General features: G+C 50.6%; 2 long non-coding RNA genes across 6 annotated transcripts; both read right to left on the bottom strand.

Moving 5' to 3' along the window:
• Window positions 1-5,100: 5,100 nt before the first annotated feature.
• Window positions 5,101-9,700, bottom strand: LOC136104601 (uncharacterized). 4 transcript variants are annotated; one of them, XR_011740383.1, is made up of 6 exons: window positions 9,005-9,700; window positions 8,424-8,535; window positions 6,981-7,406; window positions 6,329-6,433; window positions 6,115-6,243; window positions 5,101-5,769 (listed from the first exon to the last, which is right to left on the bottom strand). It is a non-coding gene; the product is annotated as an uncharacterized lncRNA (long non-coding RNA). The 4 variants fall into 4 exon arrangements; XR_010651786.2 differs by having other exon boundaries at window positions 5,102-6,243; window positions 6,981-7,079; window positions 7,322-7,406; XR_011740381.1 differs by having other exon boundaries at window positions 5,101-6,243.
• Window positions 9,701-13,589: 3,889 nt separating this feature from the next.
• LOC136104185 (uncharacterized) lies at window positions 13,590-18,394 on the bottom strand. Of its 2 annotated transcripts, XR_011740380.1 has the most exons (4): window positions 17,615-18,394; window positions 17,344-17,432; window positions 15,954-16,421; window positions 13,590-14,899 (listed from the first exon to the last, which is right to left on the bottom strand). It is a non-coding gene; the product is annotated as an uncharacterized lncRNA (long non-coding RNA). The 2 variants fall into 2 exon arrangements; XR_011740379.1 differs by lacking the exon at window positions 13,590-14,899 and having other exon boundaries at window positions 15,050-16,421.
• Between the last annotated feature and the right edge of the window lie 1,290 nt (window positions 18,395-19,684).

Here is a 19,684-nt window from a genome sequence, read left to right as displayed (position 1 = left end):
AGGAGGGTCTCTTAAGGATGTTTTGTTTTGTCCAGATACCTTTAATTTGCTTATATACACAGATTTCATAAGAGGAAGCACTTGATTTCACCGATGACACGATTTCTCCAGTAACGCATCTCACCAAGATTGCCAATTGACAGTCCCCCTTAGGATGAGAGAACGTTCGTGTTGAACAAACCATGAACACTTGTAGTGATTGAAACTGGGGGTTTTTCAGACAAGCACCATCTGCCTCCTGCGCCAGAGACTCAACAGAATTATGTCTCAGACATTATGGCAACAACAGCTCATCCCGCAGCGATGGGTCACTCAGAGCGAAAACAATCCCGTATGGACACCGTGTCCAGCAGCAGATGGGGCACTCAGGAGAAGGTGAATCGCGATTTACATCCCAACACCAGCCGAGGCCCGCAGACAGAGGCCGCGGGCTGACATGGGAGGGGACGGGCCTTTCGTTCTCCTTCTTTGCTTCTCTTTTCCTTTCCTACACCCTTATTTCATCTCCTCTCCCTCTATGAGCAGTATAACCTAAGGCTTAGAGCCACAAAACTCCTTTGTGTAAACCCTTTGGCTGTTAAACTGTTCACCAATTTGGCTTAAGTAGCGTAAATCTTCCTGCTAATTGGGCCAAGCTGCAAAATAAAAGGTGTTGGGGTTTTTTTGTTTATGGTCCTTGAGTACCCCATATACTCTTTTCTAACTAAGGGGACCTGAATCGGAGTCACCTCCCCACACACGGACAGCTGGGGACGTTCTGCAATGAAAACTTGTATGGAGAGGGGAACACACTGAATAGGTCAATCCCGCATTTAATAAAAGCAACGGAGTTAGCTCTTGAATTAACATTGATAACATGCTCTGCTATATTGTGGCCAGTTGCGATTGGAAACAGCGCAGTTACAAGTTCGGTGTGCATGGTCCTCTGTATACACGAAGACATCCAGCCAGCTTTAGTCACGCACCTGATCTTTCCTTCGTGTTACAGATCTCTGCAATGAAAGCTGGGAGCAACAAACATTCAGCTTTCTGATGTGTCATTAAAGAGATTTTTCTGCATTTACTACAATCCTGACCGAGCCTGTACCTGATTGCTTTAACTGGCATTAGATAAGTCATTGAGTAAGCAGTCAAGTCAGCCCGCGAGAAGACACGGAGAGGTGACAAAGTTGTAAGTCCCTAGGATGCTGGCGCACCAGCACGAACACAGGCAAGCAGAAGCCTCCAACGCATTGGCAGAAATATCCTACTCAGGTACAGCAGGCAAATGCAACTTATAATGGAACGGTTACAATATGCTTGGTAGAAAAAAGCTGAGGTTCCGCTGCCTCAGGCGCACAGCGGTTACTGCTGTGTCTGGTCTAACCCAGATCCAGTAGTGAGCTACACGTGTTTATCTTGGTTTGATATTTGTAGTGCACGTGTTAACGTACAGATCAATATACAAGACAAGGTCTGATGAACAAAATCTCTCTCTGAAAGATCCTGAAGTGATCACTGGAGTGATTTTCAAGGCAAAGATTCTGTCTGTCTCCAGCTCCCAGAAGACTTCAGAGGTGAAATTCTCTATAAATCCTGAGGGGGAAAGAGGGGGCTGTAAGGAACATGAACCTGAAGAACATTCAGTAGCTCTCCTGGGCGCTCTGTGACGGAGCCTCCCCTGTTCACCAGCTCCTGAGGCTCCAGGGGCTGCAACACGGGGCACAACGCGCTCACAGACTGAACCTGCGCTGAGCAAGAAAATGCCTTCCTGATGAAGCTTTAACATCAACACACCGACTATTGCTTGTCCTTCAAGGAAACTATCTTGTTATAAGCATTTATAGCTCTATTGTCTATTTATGCTTTTAGCAATAAGCGCTTTTATCCACATTTCATTTTGGTGCACCTGGTAAGACATGTGATTGAAGGTGACAGATAAGAGCAGGGCACTCTTTTAATCCCTAAGACAGGACCCTGGGAAAACTTCACAGGAATCAGTTCTTCACTACATTGCTGCTCCTTGCATTCACAGCCCAGCAGAAAAGCACGGGCCGAGGTGAGAACCGCCCGCAGAAGGGGCTGCCAGACACTGTTCTGGCTGATGCTCTGCCAGGACGTGCTTCGTTTTCTGTCCGGTGCTGTGCGGGGGGAACACGGAACATCTGCACGAAAAACCTGCGCTTGGCTCGTGCAGCGTCTGTGTCACGGGAACCGACAGCCACGTCCCATCGCTGACCTCGCGTGTTCACACAGCTGACTCAGTGATCGATACAGGTTTATCTGCATTACAAGCACAGCCGAGCCAGGTCAAGAGTGCTTCTTAAGAACCATTTTCAAAATGATCTTTCTAGACAATAGAGACTGATTTATCTTAATTTGTCTTACCTAAAAGCTAAGAAAGTATTTAATTTCTAGTAAGAAAGATGCCTAATTTTCTTTTGGCTATTAAAAATTGTATTAACCTCCAAAAATAAGAGAGTAAATGTCTGTTAACACTTTTTCCTTTTATGCTGATGTGAAGAAAATTCCTCTCTCATCCTGGTACTGTCAAACAGGATGAACATTTACAGAGAATGAGAGTGGGGAGTGATGAAAAAGTCAACAGCTTTTGCAGTCAGTTTGTATAAATTAAGATAAACGTGATATTGAAGCAAACCCAAATGTTTCTAACGTTCTCCTATAGAATCTCCTGCTGCTGTACAATAAGATACACTCTCAGACTATGACAACATTAGTCCGTGTCTTTGTAAGGCGCAGTCTTTTTCCTACCATATCATGCATAGGTGCCACACTTCTATATAGCCAGGTAACTGCTCATCTAAGGTGCATTTTGAAACATACCTTATCCTGCTTTGGAACCTGTGCCGAAATGGAAAGCAGTTGCTCTGTATCCAGGAATTTTGAGATAACTGTAAAACAAAAGTAAACAGATCAGAAATTGAATGGAAATCATAACAAAATCTATTTTTTTTTTATGAACACAATTATTTAGTGAAACTTTTGTTAATCTTTTTCTTCCATTCTATCTTCACAAATTATTTACCAGGGAAAAAACAGGTTAAAAATTGCTGCTATCTAAATTATGTTGTCATAACTACACAGACTGTACCGAAGCATGTAGCGATTATTTTACAGGTGGACATATATCAATTTGGTAATATTCTTTTAGTGTGATTGAATCACACGTCTCTTGTGATAAAGATCAAGATGACACGATCCAGCTCCAGGTGCACTGACTCATACTCTGCTGTTGTGTTCTGTTTAGTTTGTCTGGACCACTATGAAGCAACAGGAAAAAACACCCATACACAACAACAGAACATCAGTGATGCCTTTATTTGTTTTTAATGTATACATTATGTACACCCGAATACTTCCAACTAGTCACAGAGGTAGAGACAAACTCACATTCTTTGAAAAAGGTATTGGCTGACTTCTACCCATTTAATCTGAGAAATTCGCTTTTCTTAGCAAAATCCTTGAGAAAAACATCACTATCATAATAAAGATTATTTCCACTACGTGTCACCTGGCCAATAATTACAATTCAAACATATTGAGTCACGTTGCATACTTTCACAGATTAGAAAGAAAGTGTTTTAACATAAATTGAATATGATACATTAAAAATAAACTACTACTTAGTTGAATACACTCAGAAAACCAAAGACGGTAAATGTCAAATGAGGGTTCCAGGTAAGAGTACCCTACAGATTTGAAGCGCGCTTTGGGGACACCCAGCGCCTCCTGTTCACTGTACATTATGTGAACTGCAGCAGCTGAGACCCTGGGATGTGTGACCTGCAAAAACCATGAACATTAAAGTAACGTTTATAAATCACAAACATGTTATTTGGCTTCCTTATGGACTGAAAGTGACAGGAGTGAAGCATCTAAACGTGATCTGTCCCACATTCATTCTTCACCACCCTGCAGCGGTTCTAGCAGGAGCTTCACACGTTTTCCCCCATTTAAGAGTTTAGATGCCAAAATATCCCAATAAGAACCATAATGCTTGTTTACATCTAGAATTGTCTTAAATATACGTCCTCCTATGCATGTTACAGAACACTGTAACCCTGCTTTGTATATTAACATGTAATACATGCCACTAAAACCGTATCAATTAACTGACTAGACAAAGTTTTCCTCTGGAATTTAACACGTGCATTAAAACTCCTCCAAACCGAAGCCCAGCTCTACTAGGCCGTCCCACAAGCGCAGGGCTTGAGCTCTGGTTTGAGCCCGATGCCGCACTCCCCGCGCCGGGCTGCAGTACCGCGCTGTGGCCACCGGGCGGCAGCACCAGCGACACCCGGCGGCCGGTGCACCGCGGGAGCACCGGGGCGCCACCGCGCATGCGCGGAACCGGGGCTGAACGTGCGTGTGTGTGCGGGGGTGACCTGCACCGGGGTGACCACCCGGGATCACCCACAGCAAACGAGTCACCCGGGACAACGCGGAACAGAGAATCCGCTCTAGAGAACCACCCCACCCAGAGAACCCTCCTCGGCGGAACCTCCCGGCGGCCCGTTCGAGCTCTCTAGTGCCCTATTTGCGTAGCCACGCCTCTGATTTGCATTTCTCCGCCCCATCCTCGCCCTGCCTGCCGTTCCCATGCGCCCCGCCCCTCCTCTTATCTCTCGCAATCTGATTTGCAGGCTTCGAATCTCAATTTGCATTCTCCCCGCCTACTCACCTCCCTGCCCAAGCCCCGAGGAGATTTGCATATCCGGCACGACACTCTGCTCTGTTCTATTTCTATTCGACCCCATCTATTTCTATTATTTCTACTTCTATTAATTCTCGTTCCATTTCTTTTCCTGTTTTCTGTTTCTTTCCCTGCGAAGTACAAACCACACCTGATCTCACAGATGTCCAGTGTAACCTGTAGCTGCTTTTGGTAAATATGAGCAGAACTTTACAGCACACGGTTTTCCCAGCAACATGAAGCAGAGAGCGTATTCAAAAAAAAAAAAAAACAAACCACAAACACAAAGACGACACACAGCCTTGTAAGTCGGGTGATTAATTCTATTCAGTATGCTTTTACTTAAGTTAGATTACAAGAAAACTAAATGGGGCTCGCCCAGTGCCCTGTGAGTAGTAAAAACCATCACCACACAGTCAGTCACTCAGCAGAGAGCTCGCAGCAGCTCCCCGGCTGCCGCAGTTATGGAACGAAGCGTCTGGCTCGCACACAGAGCCCCCCAGCCCCTGCTCCCACCGCTGACCAGGTGCGGGTGCCGTTCTGCTCCCTGGGGGCAGCTCAGGCCTTTCCCTCAAGTGCACCCGCCAGAGACATTTCCGGGTAAGGATGAGTTTTTTAATCCTTTCTATAAACAGAATTTCTTTGCATTTTAAAAACCTTGTACATCACTGACATTGACTCCTATGTCTCTTTTTACACATACGTATGTATTTAGGGAATATATTTGATTCATATATATCATCTATTTCCACTGTAATATATATCTACTTAGACATCTACACACTTGCGTATGCATTTACATGTATATATCTGCTTAAACTTATACAGAATATCTGTTTATGCTTATATATATCACCACTTATTATCTAGAATATCCATTTATACTTACGCACCTGTTTAGCCTTCTCTTTGGACACAAATATCTTTCTAGACTTGCAGATGTTGGCATATTGTTACAATCATATTATTACATTTATGTATATTTAGACAGAGCTATCGATTCACACTTGGCGTGTGGCACGATGAGCAGTGACACGTGGCCAGCTGCACGGCTCAAGCACGAGGGACACCCCGACCTGCCAGGGAAAAGCGCCACTGAGAGCCAGACAGAAACAAAGTACGTCAGAGCACGCTGTCAAATATTGGGGAAACACTCATAGCATCCAGTTGCCTCTCTTTTTCAGTTTTTAGAACAAATACCCATCTGCTTAAGTACACCTAATAAATTATATGCTGCACCTACTCAACAATTACTCTTAACTATGGAAGTCAACATGTAAATTAGACCATTTTATTTGCTTTAAGTTTCATTGATAGGAAAATCAGTGAGATAGAAGACATGGGTTTACTTTAAAAAATAAATAAATATCCCCATTCCTGCAGTGCAGCATAAGGCTACGAAAAAGGAGCGTCAGACTCACGAACACTTTTGGCTGCACTGCAGCACACAGGGGAACACGTTTCTGTGACCGTGACAGCTCGACTGTCGCAACCGGGAACCCAAAGCCCAGCGGTGCCACCAACCTTTGCCAGGCCTGCTGTGCTGGGCTCTGCGGAAGGAAATGGACTTTGGTTGGTTGTTTCAAAGAAAATGAACAGTCCTGTTGTTGATGCGGCCACTGCCCACTACATCACCTGGGAAGATCCACTCGGAGGGCAGGTTCATAAAATGCAGCTTCTTGGAATGAGGAATGCTGCCGTTTTGGAAGATTTCTTACCAACTGAAGTCAGAACTACACACTGTAGGTTAAGAGAAAAAAGTCACTATTGAAACAATAACTCATCCAAACCACACATGGACTCACCGCCACCAGTTACGAGGCTGAAAGTGCTTCTTGGGAACACCTGGCAAACACGCAGAACAAAACCGATTTGCCCAGGTGCCTGTATCTCTGTCAGCTTTTTGAGTACTATTCTAAGATATTTTAAAAACCTATTGAGTGAAAAAGAACAAAGCATTTGTCATTGAATCAGGTTGTTTCTTCTGGACATCTGAACTCTTACAAACACCTCCTTTCCTCTTTTAGTACAAAATCATTTCCATAGTATCATTCAATAGTAAGCCCACAGAAACAGAAGATTACGCTTTCAGGAAGAGAAAATAACCAGAGGGAGGTGAGCTCTGCACAGGTGTACCGTGCTCCAGAACAGACCTTATTTTTAGTACTCCTGGTAAAATATTTCGTATTAAAAATATAGAAGGAGAGTCGGTGCATTCTTAATGTTAACTTTAAAGTCCACTCTACAAGTACCTCAGGAAAAGTGCAGACACGCGTCCTAGCCGTACCTTGTACGGGCAGACCGCTCTGGATTCCTTCTGTCTGTCTGGTACTTCTGTAGCAGAAGACGGGGCAACCGCGGTGAAACGGTGGCAGCAGACATCCAGCTGAAAGAGGAAAAGCCCTTCAGAACAAAGCTGGAGAGGAACCTGACACTTCCTTGTTTCTTGTGAAGGCTACAGTTGAGTGGAGAAAAAAGTATTTTGCACCATCTTCAGTACAGCTGTTGATACGGCCACTGGAGCGTTTGCGTTTTTTGGATAACCAGGCCATTTTTGACTCATTGGCAGTCTGAGTTCCCTAGAACACATTTTCCCAGATACACACAGAACACAGACACAGATATCACCCAAGTATAGCCAAGATTTCCTTCCTCGCCCTGGATGCTGTCATTGAAGAGCCCAGCAGCCCATCCGTCCTCGTGAACCGCCCCACTGAAAAAAAAAAAAATTATCTTTTCCAGGCTGTTTCTTCAAAGGGTAAAGATATTTTAAATTGCAGTTATCTTTTCCAACAAAGTGATTTTGTGATTCCTTTGAAAAGGAGGGTAAGCTTGCCAGAGAAAGATAGCGACAGGGAGCAAGACAAGGTGACACAGAGAGAGGGGCAAAAGGGCCAGGGAGCAGGGCAAAGGGAAGAAGAGGCCAAAATGAGAGACAAGGAGCAGGAGACAGAGACGGTGGGAAAAATCCTAGAATGGGCAGTGGGAGAGACAGACAAAGGAGAAGTGGGCGCCGGGCTGCGGGACAGAGACAGGAAGGAGGAAACGCAGTGACAGGGAGCAGGGCAGAGCGACAGAGAAACAAAAACAAAGAGGGAAGAGGACAGAGAAACCAGGAGTAAGACAAGGAGAAGGGCAGAGAAACAGGAACCGGGGTGGGTAGGGAGCAGGACCAAGAGATGGGGCGAGGATGGAGATGGAGGAAGAAACCTGGGATGGCCAACAGGACAGGGAAGAATATGACTGTGGGTAGGGAGCAGGACACAGGGATACAGCGAGAAACAATGGGACAGGGAGCAGCATTAAAGGTCAGAAAGAATAAGAGATGAACAGGAAGGAGGAATGGAACGCTGAGATGCTGAACAAAAAACACCAGCAACAGTGAGCGAGACAAACGAATAGAGAGAGAAGGGCAAGGCAGGAAGAAGAGAGATAGGAAGGTGGGAGATAAGAGCTGCACGTACAGGTACTGAGAAGAAAAGAACAGCAGGGAACAGGCCAGAGAAACTGTGGGGAAAAAAAGAGACTGATGCAGATCAAGACAAAGATATGGAAAAGGGAAAAACAGCCATAGAAGATGGAGCAGGACACAAAAACAGAGAGAAAAGGAGAGGTATAGGGAAGCAAAATTTTAAAATAATAATAATAAACCAAAACCACCACCAAGGAGGGGCAGGGAGGCACTAGGACGTGCAAGTGGGGGACGAGGCCCCGAGGGCCAGGGACTCACAGCGGCTCTCGCTTTCGGTGGCTGCCAGGAGGCTTCTAACAGCTCAGACGCTCCCGTCTCCTTCTCTCCTCCCTTCCTCTCCGGTAACTCGGGGCGCTCGGCCGTCCTCAGCCTAGGAGAACACGGTGGGGTGTCAGGGCTCCTACGAGACGAGGCTTCGGGGACATGGAGCCTCGCTGGCTCGCTCGCCAGGCAGCCGTCCCGCTCCAGGATACGCGCACGGACCCTGCCGCGCACGTTGGCCCCCGGCCCGCCGCACGCCGCGCAGAGGGAGCCTTCGCCACCCGGAGAGAGGGGCTCGCTCTCTCGCCTGCCGCAGGAAGCGGACGTCGGGCCCACAGCCCCGCATTTCTTCCTCTTTACCTCTCCCCAACCTCTCTGGCTCCAGCAGCAGCAGCCCCCGCCCACGCACGGGACGTGCTCCCCCGTCCCTTCTCCCGCCACGCTGCCAGACGAGCCTCGCCAGCCCGAGGCGGGCGCAGCCAACGGCATCCCCCGGGCTGGGAGCGAACGGCCACATCCTCAGCGCAGCCTCTGGGAGAGGGAGAGAAGAAGCAGCGGCCGTTAGCACCGTAGCTCACCCCTGCCCCAGCCTGCTCCTTCCGCAGGGGCCACCGGAGAGGTGCCGAGGGCCGGCTTGCCGCCTTCACGACGGGGCTAGGGAGCGGCCCAGGAACACGGGACGGGCTCGCAGGAGCTGCCGGAGCTGGGGGCGGCTGCACGGGGCGAGCGGGGCCGCGGGAGGAGGCTCGGGGGGAGCTCTGGCGAGCTGGGGACGCACCCGGCGTCTGCCCCCGGCCGGCTGCCGCCTCCTGCTCCTCTGCCGCACGCTGGGGACGGAGGACGGCGCCGCGTCTCCCACCCGGGCGCTGCTCCCCAGGTTCCATTCCCCGCCTGGGCTGGGGGGTCTGCTGAGCATCGGGCGTTCACAGCTCCCCCTCAGAAACACAGAAATTCCAAATTAGAGTTCAGCCTCTGAAAACAATAGAGCAGGAGAAAGCAGAGGAATTAGTCAGAAGAAGGGACAGGAGAGCAGCTGAGCTAACGGAGGATTCGAGGGAAACGGGCCACCTCAACACACAAGGCATCCTCAAAAAACCAGAGCAACTGCAGCAACGCCAGACAGCATTAAGACAAACTGACACCGTTTAGGACACGCTCAGCATAAAAGCAAACACATCCACCGGTGCAGGAAAGCATCTCGCCCCTTCCCCACAGCACCGCCACAGGACACAGCCCTGTGAGGCCACGGGATGGGCTCGTACTGAAACGGAGAAATAAGCTTGACAGCAGAGTCAATTACACCGTTAAGCAGGCAATGTTTCTTTCATCTGCACTGGGGAGCTCTGGGGGTCGTCCTCTGTAAGTGCTCCCACGACTGGATGCTCTTGCATTGCTTATAGTCACACAGCTGCTACACATTAATTACAATTGTTTTAAATTTTAAACATACAATATATCTAGCCTAAGAAATAATTGATGAAGTTAGTTATAAATGTTTAGTTTCTCACTGACAACACATCTATTAGTTAAATATAAACTAAGCTCTCAGCTTCTAAACAATGTGTTATTCAATCTTCTGTCTCCCTCTTGTCATGCAGAAGGATCTAAAAGGTGAAAAACATCCCCTCATCGTGCAGGCGGTCAGAAAGCATTTACCCCACGTGAACCGGTTAATGAAGGGTACATCTTCTATAACTTCATCGCAGTATACATTAACTTGGTAGCTTCTCTTGAATTCCCCCCTTTTCAATATACTTGCAAACTCTTTGGCAGTATAAATCTACAAAATATTATCCTCTCGCGTTGTGGTACAGCACAATTATTTGTTACCCACTAGCGGTACCAAACAGAACACTGTAGCGTAATGTAAGTAAAAACGACTAGCATCAAAATCAGAGTCCTAAGATCAATGCTGACAGAACTGCGAAGCCGCAGCTCCTGCCGGTTCTGGCGTTGGTTTCTGGCACTTCCGACCGCTTCGGGTCAAACGGCGCCTCTTCCCCCGGCCGTGCGCTGCAGTACCCGAGTTTCGCCACAGGGCGGCAGCACTGAGACCGCCGCGGCAGCGCCGGGCGAGCGGTCGTGCCGCGTTTCGCGGGAACCCCGCAAAATAAACCCCAGAAAACAAACGCGACAAAACAAAAAAGCACACAGAGAGCCGCGGAACGAAAGCCGCGCGTACAGGACACAGAACCCGCCGGGCCTCGCCCCGAGCTCCCGCCGAAGCGGCGCCCGACCCGCCACGCCACCGAGCCTGCCACCGCGCCTTAGCTCTGGTTTGAAACGTCTCCCCCCGACTAACGGGGGCTGCGCCGCTCCCGGAGGGACTGTTGTCCCGGAGGGACACACGGCTCCAGACCGTAAGCCTTCGGCGCACCTGCCCTCGGGGTCACACACCTCCCACCGGCTTCGCCAACTCGGCCGTAAGGGCAGGGGGGAAACTGAACCGAACGCCTCCTCACCGCGCCGGCCCCTCCCGCTCCTCCCGTTCCAACGGCACGGTCACCCTCGCCGCGGCCGCGGCCGCCTCTTTCGCCGCTCCGTTCCCCTCGCACTCTCCCACCGTCCCGCCGGGCTCCGCGAGCACCGACACCCGCCGCGCCCCGGAGACCTCCGCGGCGGGAGGCCCCCGGCTGTCGCCTCCTTCCCCTCTGCCTTTCTGCCGCCTCCGGGGACCTCACGAAGGGCTGCCCTGAGCCGCCTACCTCCAGGTACCCGGGCGCCGGTTGCAGCAACCGCTCCGCAGCCGCCCCGACCCCCGTTCCCGTTAATTCCCGGTACCCACCCCGAGACACCACGGACCCGCTCGCCAGGACCCGCGCTCATTGGCTGCTTTCCACCCCACCACGCTGTCCTCCTATTGGATGCTCCGTCCGGCGCCCAGAGGCCCGCAACGCCCGCCCCTCCGGCAAAATGATAGCCTGCCTAAGCACGTCAATCACCATTTTCTCCGCCTATCAGAGCTCGCAGTGAGGGCAGGCGCAGTAGGGAGAGAGCAGCACCCGCCCCTTTCCGCAACACGATTGGCTGCCGAAGACAAGTCAATCTTCATTCTCTTGGCCCATCAGTACTCGCAGTTTGCTCATGCGCAGTACGGAGCGTCCGACACCCGCCCCTCCGGCAATCTGATTGGCGGACAGAATGGCAATTGACGTGCCTTGGCAGCCTCTCAGCGATCCGCCCCCCCCCCCAGCCCTCCCGCGCCATCTGATTGGCCCGCTTTGCACCCTCACCCGTCTGCTCTCCGCCCTGCCGGGACCCCCACGCCCTTTGCCCGCGCGGCTTCCAGCAGCCGCGTTTGAAAGGAAACAGCAAACCGCGCTTCTTTGCTTTACGCTGACAAGCGGGGCGGGTGGTCACCTACCCTTAAATTCATTGTGAACAGAGAGAGCCCTAAGGAGCTCCGGCCGGCAGGTTTCTCTCCCCTGTGCCCGGGACCGAGGAGACGCCGCCGCCTCCTGCTGCCGCCTCGCCCGTTCCTCTCGCAGCGGGGCCGCCCCGGGAGAGCCGGGCGCCTCTTTTTTTCCCGGCGGCTCGTCCGACCGCTGCCCCCCCCTTTCTGACGGGCACGACCTCGGTCGCAGCGGCAGCGCCCCCCTCTTACCCGCGGCACGGGCACCGGGCGCCGCTCCCCAGCTGCAGTTCCGGGCGGTGGCCACCAGACGGCAGCACCGAGCGCGGTCCCCGGGCCCCGCAGCGCGGGCGCTTTTTCTTGACCCGTGGGCAGCCTGAGCTCCCCGAACGCGCTTTCCCAGAGCCGCGCACATGGCAGACACACTGATAAAAGATAATAGCCCGACATTGCTAAAATGTGTTTTTTTCCTAAAGATGCCTTCTGTCCTAATAAAATACATTGCCTCTCCCTGTGCCCCGTGTCTTGTCTGCAGCAGTAACTCGGCTCGCCCGCAGCTGTGGCAGCTCTGCTGCTGCTACAGGGTCAGTTCCAGCCCTTACCCTCGGCTGAGCAGCAGCCGGGCAGGCGCTGCTGCTCTGGGCGCTGCGCATCCTTCAGGAACGGTTCTCAAACGATCCTGTGCAACGATGTCCAGAGCCAGGACCCCGCGGCGGGGGGACAGGAGCACACGGCCGGGCCCGTCCCGGCTCAGGGCTGTTTCCGCAGTCGCTGTGAGCTGATCCGTGAGCTGGAACCAACCTCCCCATGCCCCGGCCCGGCCCTTTGTCCCCGGCTTTCCCAGGGCAGCGCAGCGGGCTGGGTCACACCAACTGTTCTCTGCCGGCACCACCCAGCCGGGTCACCTGTGTCTGCGGTTGTGGGGACACCCCACGGGCTCCCTGGAAACGGACATCACAGCACTGAGAGGGGGCGTTCAGGAGCCTCTGCGCTTTTTGGTTGGTTTGTTTGGGGTTTTTTTCCTTTTGTTGTTTTGATCGTTAGCTTCTTGTTGTCGGTTGGTTTGTTTTTAAGCTGTTACTCTATATAGCTCATCCATGGTGCTTATAGAGCATGGGTAAATCTACCCTGCTTCCTCACAGGAGACAACCATCTCGCTTTACAACAGGTGATTGAATCTGCTATAGAAAAGTTCAACCACCTCCTGTACAGCAAAGGATAAAAGAAAGTATGGATTTTTGTTGCATCAAATCCATAATACAAGTACCAATTAACAATACATTAGCAGTGGGTTCCTTCAAATATTCACAGTGAAGGTAGTTCCTGGCACGATTGTATTAGCATTCTTACTATTTTATGGGAGAAACACAGGGCACAGCTGATTTTGCCCACGTGCAGCGCAGTGATCACACGGGTGCGGTGAACCGGGTGGAAGGCCCTAGAAAAGGAAAATCAGCCTCCGTGTGCAGGGCCAAAACAGAAATCCTTTTCAAACTGTGCCATTTTAAAAAGCTACCAGGGGTATAAAGCAGAAAAAAGAGCAGTGAATGTGTGTAATGACACAATTAGATGGTTTTCCAGTTTCATGATGTGCTCTTTTACTAACAGTGTCTGCTGGAGTGGATACCCTGGACACCAACAAGCGGGTCCTGGTGCTGTGCCCATGGTGATTCATCCACTGTGGCCGTGGGTGTCAGGCCCTGATACAATAGACACAAAACCTTGGGAGGGAGGTGATCACAGTAGAACGCTTAAAGATAATGAGCTAGCAGACTTGATTTAATCTTTATTTAAAAATACACATGGCTGCTGTCTTTTCTACAGTTTAGGTAGGACGGGCTCCAATACATGACAAAAATTAAAGGGGGAAAGCTTTATTTTTACAATGGTAAATACAGTCTAAATCAATTTGGGAAACAGGTAAAGGGGTGTAGCAAATGAGGCACAGACGATCCTTTTTTATCTCAGAAGGCTTTGGCGTATTTACAGCTTTAGGCACAGCGTGTCCAATCCCGTATAAAATGCACTGTCCATACCAATTCAGCCTGTCCCCCGATATAAGGACATTAGGATGCCACCCTGCATTCACCAAGGGACAATCCTGATCTAATGTTCTCTGTGTATTGTACACCAATATCTGTTCGTCAACAAACCTTTTACTGGTTTCAATTTCTTTCCCTGATTGTCCTTTTTCAAATACAATGCCTATGTAACATTTTGTATTGTGTAATATGCATTATATAATAGACAATATATGATTTAAAACATATCTCATTATATATTACATGTAGTGCATTACTATACTACTCATCTCGGGTATACCCACCCAGACCTGTACAGCATATTAATATTATTTACAGTGGCCACCATTAATTACAATATTCCCTGGTTGCTGTTCCCCAGGGAGTCAAACGATCCTTTTCCACTGTCACAAAACACAGCCCAGGCGGGATTTCTTCCAAATCGCTCCTGTCCATTGTCCACTACCTATTTCACAATCACAATAACAGACAATTGGTGAACCGTAAGTATTGGACTACAAAATCACCCAAGACACAAGTAACAACAACAACAAATCACTAAAGACACAAACAATCATACAATTGCTAAGGCACAAACAGCAAAATCACTAAAGGTACCTTTACCAAATTACTATTCCCTCGTTTTTCTCTTTTATTTATTGTTTTCTCATTTTCCTCTTTAGTTTTTTATTTCTTTTTAATTTACCCAATTTACCAAAACGCGCAGACCCAACGCGCTGGTGTCGCCCACGTCTCGCGCAGGCAGCCTGCAAACAAACCAGACTATGAAAGTGCCTTATCTCATTGATGGGGTTTTACCCACGTCCCGAGCTGGCCCGAGGATCCGTGATCCCTTCCAGGAATTCCCCGGTGCCGGCACAAGGTCCCAGAGATCCTGGGGTCCACGGGAGGTCAGGCAGATTATCCCATCCTCGTCGCCAGAAAACGATACCGAAAAGTCGGCAAACAGACTCTTTAACATGGTTTTGAAAGTGTTAAAAAGCAGGCACTTTTATTACGGCGCGCTGGGCACTCGGGGGATCGCTCCTCTAATCCAGCGTGCGTTCCGCTTTCCTCTGGTTTTACATATCCTGGAACTCCTGAAACAGCAAAACACGCCAACCACTGTTTACAGACGTCCCGTGCTCTTTCACCAGTGCGTGCAGCCGCAACGAGAAATCTGGAATGAGCGTCTACAGAAACACGTACGTATTTACCCACTTCAGAACAACGCGTTACATCAGCTGGCCGTACTTGTCAGTAATCCCTCCTGGATTAACACCCTCTTTGGATGGCACGGGTGCCGACTGTTGGCAATCAGGGCAGGACATAAGAACGCTCCTGGCCTGATCCGTTGTAATTTGAAATTGTCGTTTTAACGACTTTGCATTCTGGTGAAAGAGTTTATGTGATAATTTAGCTTGCTCCAAGGCTTTAGGCACAGTAAGCGGCACAGCTCGTGCATCGGCCCTCCTATTGCCTTCCGCAAGAGGTCCTGGAAGGGCAGCGCGAGAGCGGATGTGCGCTGCATAAAAACCATGACGTCTATGATTTATTAGGAACCATAGCATTCTCAATTCAGCCATCAAAAGAGGATTATCCTCTTCCTTAAGAAAAGAAGCTTCCAGGCAGATAAGTATGCCAGCTGCACAATATGAGTCAATTACAACATTCAAAGCCTCATTACAGAACACTCAAAAGCGATCCTAACAGCTGTCAGCTCAAGAACTTGTTTGACCCCTGGTCTCCTTTTTCTACTTTGTGTTTGGAACACTGGGTATCTGAGTTTAGCCATGTAATTACAACTTTACGTTAGCAACCAGAGGCATCGGTAAATTCAGTCTTGTCGTTGCTGACAGCAGCACTTGCCATACAACGGTAAATTACCAATTTCAGCCCACAGTTTATGTTGAGGGTAATAAACTGATATGTTCCCTGCGTATGTTGCCAATGCAATCTGGAAATTCACATCTTCAGTTAATTACCATTGTAACTTCACCTTTGTTGTAGGAACAAATACACCTTCAGGTCTATCCAATACATAGCATATAAACATTCCCTGCCTTTAATTATTGGTTTTGAATATATTTCTTTTATTATCCAAACTGTTTCCATTAGCGTGTGAGCTAGAAAAACCCATACTGCCCCAATCACCTTTCTCCTTCCTTGAGCTCTCCTGACCTGTGGTTCCACCACCCGTGTCTTCTTTCTGGGTCCCTCTTGACTCACAGGTGCGCTCCAACCCTCCTTCTCGATCACTCTTCCTCACAGGTTCGCCTCCTTCCTTTTCCTTTGCACGCTGCTCCACCTGAAGAGAAACACAGGGAGGACTGAGCTACACCAGCCCAAGGGCACTACAGTCAGACGGGGGCTGACACCTCCCCACACCCCACAGCGAGCCCACCTTGCCTTGGCCCCGGCCCCTCGCACATGCCTTAGAGATATCATAGCTCAGTACAAATCCCCACAGTCCTCGCCTGCTGTTTGGTGCTTGCGGAGGGTCACGCTCGCTGTGCCCCAGGGCACTGGCCCTGCCCGGCCCTGCGGGAGTGTCTGGAGCTGCCGGCTGCTTTCGTGATCGCTCTTCTGTGTCAGTACACGGAAGACCGGGCACATGAGAAACTGCAAGAGTCAACAGCATGAGAACAAGCATTAGTGGAAAAATACAAGAACAAAGGACTGTATGCTACGTGATACATCAAGGACAGAGGAGTTGATACAGGATTGATGCATCAAGGACAGAGGGACAGCTTGTGATAGACAAAAAAGGTGTTTATGGCAGTGACTTTGGTGGGAACACAAAACACATCACTTATGTAATGACTAACTTAGCTAATCAACAAATGCTTGGGCAAGTATCATAGCGAGTATAAACACAAGCCTGAATTTGTAATAAACATCTCTCATTGCACCTTAAAAGAGAGTCCGTACCGCATTCGCTACAAATGGCGCCCTGGAACAGGGACTTTCAGCGTACCTATAAAGGCAGTAGCCGCTCTGGTAGCGAAGCCCAATCGAACCAGGCAACAGGACCGGGAACCAGGACAGTGCGCGCCCACCACCAACGAAAGGTGAGCGATTGGGAACCGTGGGAGGGAAGTTATCCCTTAAGCAAAGACAAACCCTGTGGATGTCCTTCAACATGCGCTACAAACACAAAATCAGGATGTATCAGGGGTCTGATTGGTGAGTTTATTAGAATGGATTGCTAATCATGTGCTAGACTTTCCTACAACTGGTACATTTCAGTTGGAGACACGGCACAAAGATGAATGAGAATTATATGAACAGGTAACGACTGGAGATAAAGCTGCTTGCAAAATATTCATCTACTTGGGGAAAAATTATGACTACTAAGATACAGGATACAGGACTGATACATCAGGGACAGAGGGACAGCTTACTATAGAAAAAAATGCGTATATGGCAGTTACATCGCTCATGTAATGTCTAACTTAGCTAAAGAGCAAATGCTTGAGCAAGCATCATAGCGAGTATAAATGCAAACCTGAGTTTGTAATAAATGTCTCTCATGGCACCTTACCGTGAGTCCACGCCAGATTCGCTACACTCTTCCTCATAGGTTCACCACCTTCCTCTCCTTCCTTGCTTTTCCTTTGCACGCTGCTCCACCTGAAGAGAAACACACAGAGGACTGAGCTACACCAGCCCAAGGGCACTACAATCAGACAGGGGCTGAGTCCGGGGGCTGACACCTCCCCACACCCCACAACGAGCCCACCTTGCCTTGGCCCCGGCCCCTCGCACATGCCTTAGAGATATCATAGCTCAGTACAAATCCCCACAGTCCTCACCTGCTGTTTGGTGCTTGCGGAGGGTCACACTCCCTGTGCCCCAGGGCACTGGCCCTACACAGCCAAGCTCGGCAGCGGGACTGTCTGGAGCTGCCGCTGGCTGGTTCTCCAGCTTTAGGGTCACCCGCAGAAGCCCGCTCTCCTCAGCTCTGCACACCCATCCAGTTGCGCCGCCCAGGCAAAGTCAGCTTCACCCTCTGCTCTACACCTCACCTGCAAACAACCAACTCTTCAACTGACAACTGTCCAAAACCCACCGACAAACTCTCCACACCTCAGCCTTTCGTTTGCAACTGCTGCCTCTAGTGCATCTCACAGACAAGCCTTCAAAATCCCCTCATCCTGCAATAACACTCCAGCACTGATCACCTGCGGGAACAACTACCACAATACCATGCAAACACCAACCAGTTCTGGCACGGAAATATCACTTTCTCCTCAAGATTCCACCCTACACCAACTGCTGACAAACACACGCTGTCCTCACCAAAGCCAAACGCTGCAACAACCAGCGACAACTCAAATTTGCGTGGGCGGTGCAAAATTGCAGGGGTGAGCTAACGCAGAGCTGGGCTTGAAAGCTGCAGAGTGTACACCCTGTTGTTTAACGTGGCGAGTCACTCCCATTCTGCCTTCTCCCTGGGAGAAGCGCGTGAGCAGAGGTTGCTTCAAGGCACGATGAGAACGGTTCGGTTCTCCGGGTCTCGGAGGGCGAGAGTAATAAATGTGGTCTGTGTCGTGGCGCAGGAACTTCCCATCCACTTGCTTCTCCATTCAGTCTGGTGCTGCAAGAGAGGGAGAGAAAGAAAAAGTTAGGACCGAGTTAACAACCTCATCATCCCTGACCCCTAACCTGCAGGAATCCTAGGAGGCCTGATATAAGTTTTGCTCATCTCCCTGTCTTTGCTGGAATACTTTACTGTAGAAATTTCTGTCATCAACATTCTCTTAACCGATCTGATGTGTTCATAGTTCCTAGCCCAGCATCCTTTCCTCAAAGTACCTCAGCATTTCCCTTTGAAACCACACCTTAGTGCCATCCCGTCCCAGAGCTACCTCAGCATTTCCCACTGCAGCCTCTGCGATGCCATCTCCTCCCTGAGGTACCTCAGCCTTTACCACCAAAACCTCTCTCCCTTCCGTCCTCTCCTTTAAGTCCCTCAGCCTTTCCCGTCAAAGCCTCCCCCGATATCATCCCCTCCCTGAGGTACCTCAGCCATTCCCGTCAAAGCCTCCCCCGATATCATCCCCTTCCCGAGGTAGCTCAGCCTTTCCTGTCAAAGCCTCCCCCGATATCATCCCCTTCCCGAGGTACCTCAGCCTTTCCTGTCAAAGCCTCCCCCGATATCATCCCCTCCCCGACGTACCTCAGCCTTTCCTGTCAAAGCCTCCCCCGATATCATCCCCTCCCTGAGGTACCTCAGCCTTTCCCGTCAAAGCCTCCCCCGATATCATCCCCTCCCCGAGGTACCTCAGCCTTTCCTGTCCAAGCCTCCCCCGATATCATCCCCTCCCCGAGGTACCTCAGCCTTTCCTGTCAAAGCCTCCCCCGATATCATCCCCTCCCCGAGGTACCTCAGCCTTTCCTGTCAAAGCCTCCCCCGATATCATCCCCTCCCCGAGGTACCTCAGCTTTTCCCGCCTAAGCTCCTCCCGCACCGTCCCGCCCTCAGGTTCCTCCGCCGCTCCCTCCGTTCCCGGCCCCCCCCGCCCCTCGCGCCCCCCCTTGGCGCTCCCGACCCGCCGCTGCCCCCTCCCGCTCGCTTTCCTCCCTCTGTCCTGTGTCACTACGGGGGCTCCCCCTCCGCCCCACGGCCCCGCCCGAGCCCCGCGCAGCGCTCAGCGCGGGGCTCCCTTCCCTCACAGCCGCCCGCGTGTTTCCCCCTCGCCCCGGCCTGGGGCCGCGCTGTTGCGGCTGGCTGCCCCTCGCCTTCCTCCTTCCGAAACCAGCCCGTCTGTCACCCTCCAGCCTCGCCCCTCAGCCGGTCCCGGGCCGCCCCGTCCAGTCTCCCCGCTGTCCGCCCGCCCCTCGCTCACCGCCGGCCCCGCCGTCCCCCGCGCGCTGCTCCA

This window comes from Patagioenas fasciata, chromosome 8 (assembly GCF_037038585.1).
Source record: "Patagioenas fasciata isolate bPatFas1 chromosome 8, bPatFas1.hap1, whole genome shotgun sequence".
In the NCBI taxonomy this organism is placed as follows: Eukaryota; Metazoa; Chordata; class Aves; order Columbiformes; family Columbidae; genus Patagioenas; species Patagioenas fasciata.
The sequence above is the reverse complement of the archived record's forward strand: the minus strand, read 5'-3'. Positions and strand labels throughout refer to the sequence as shown.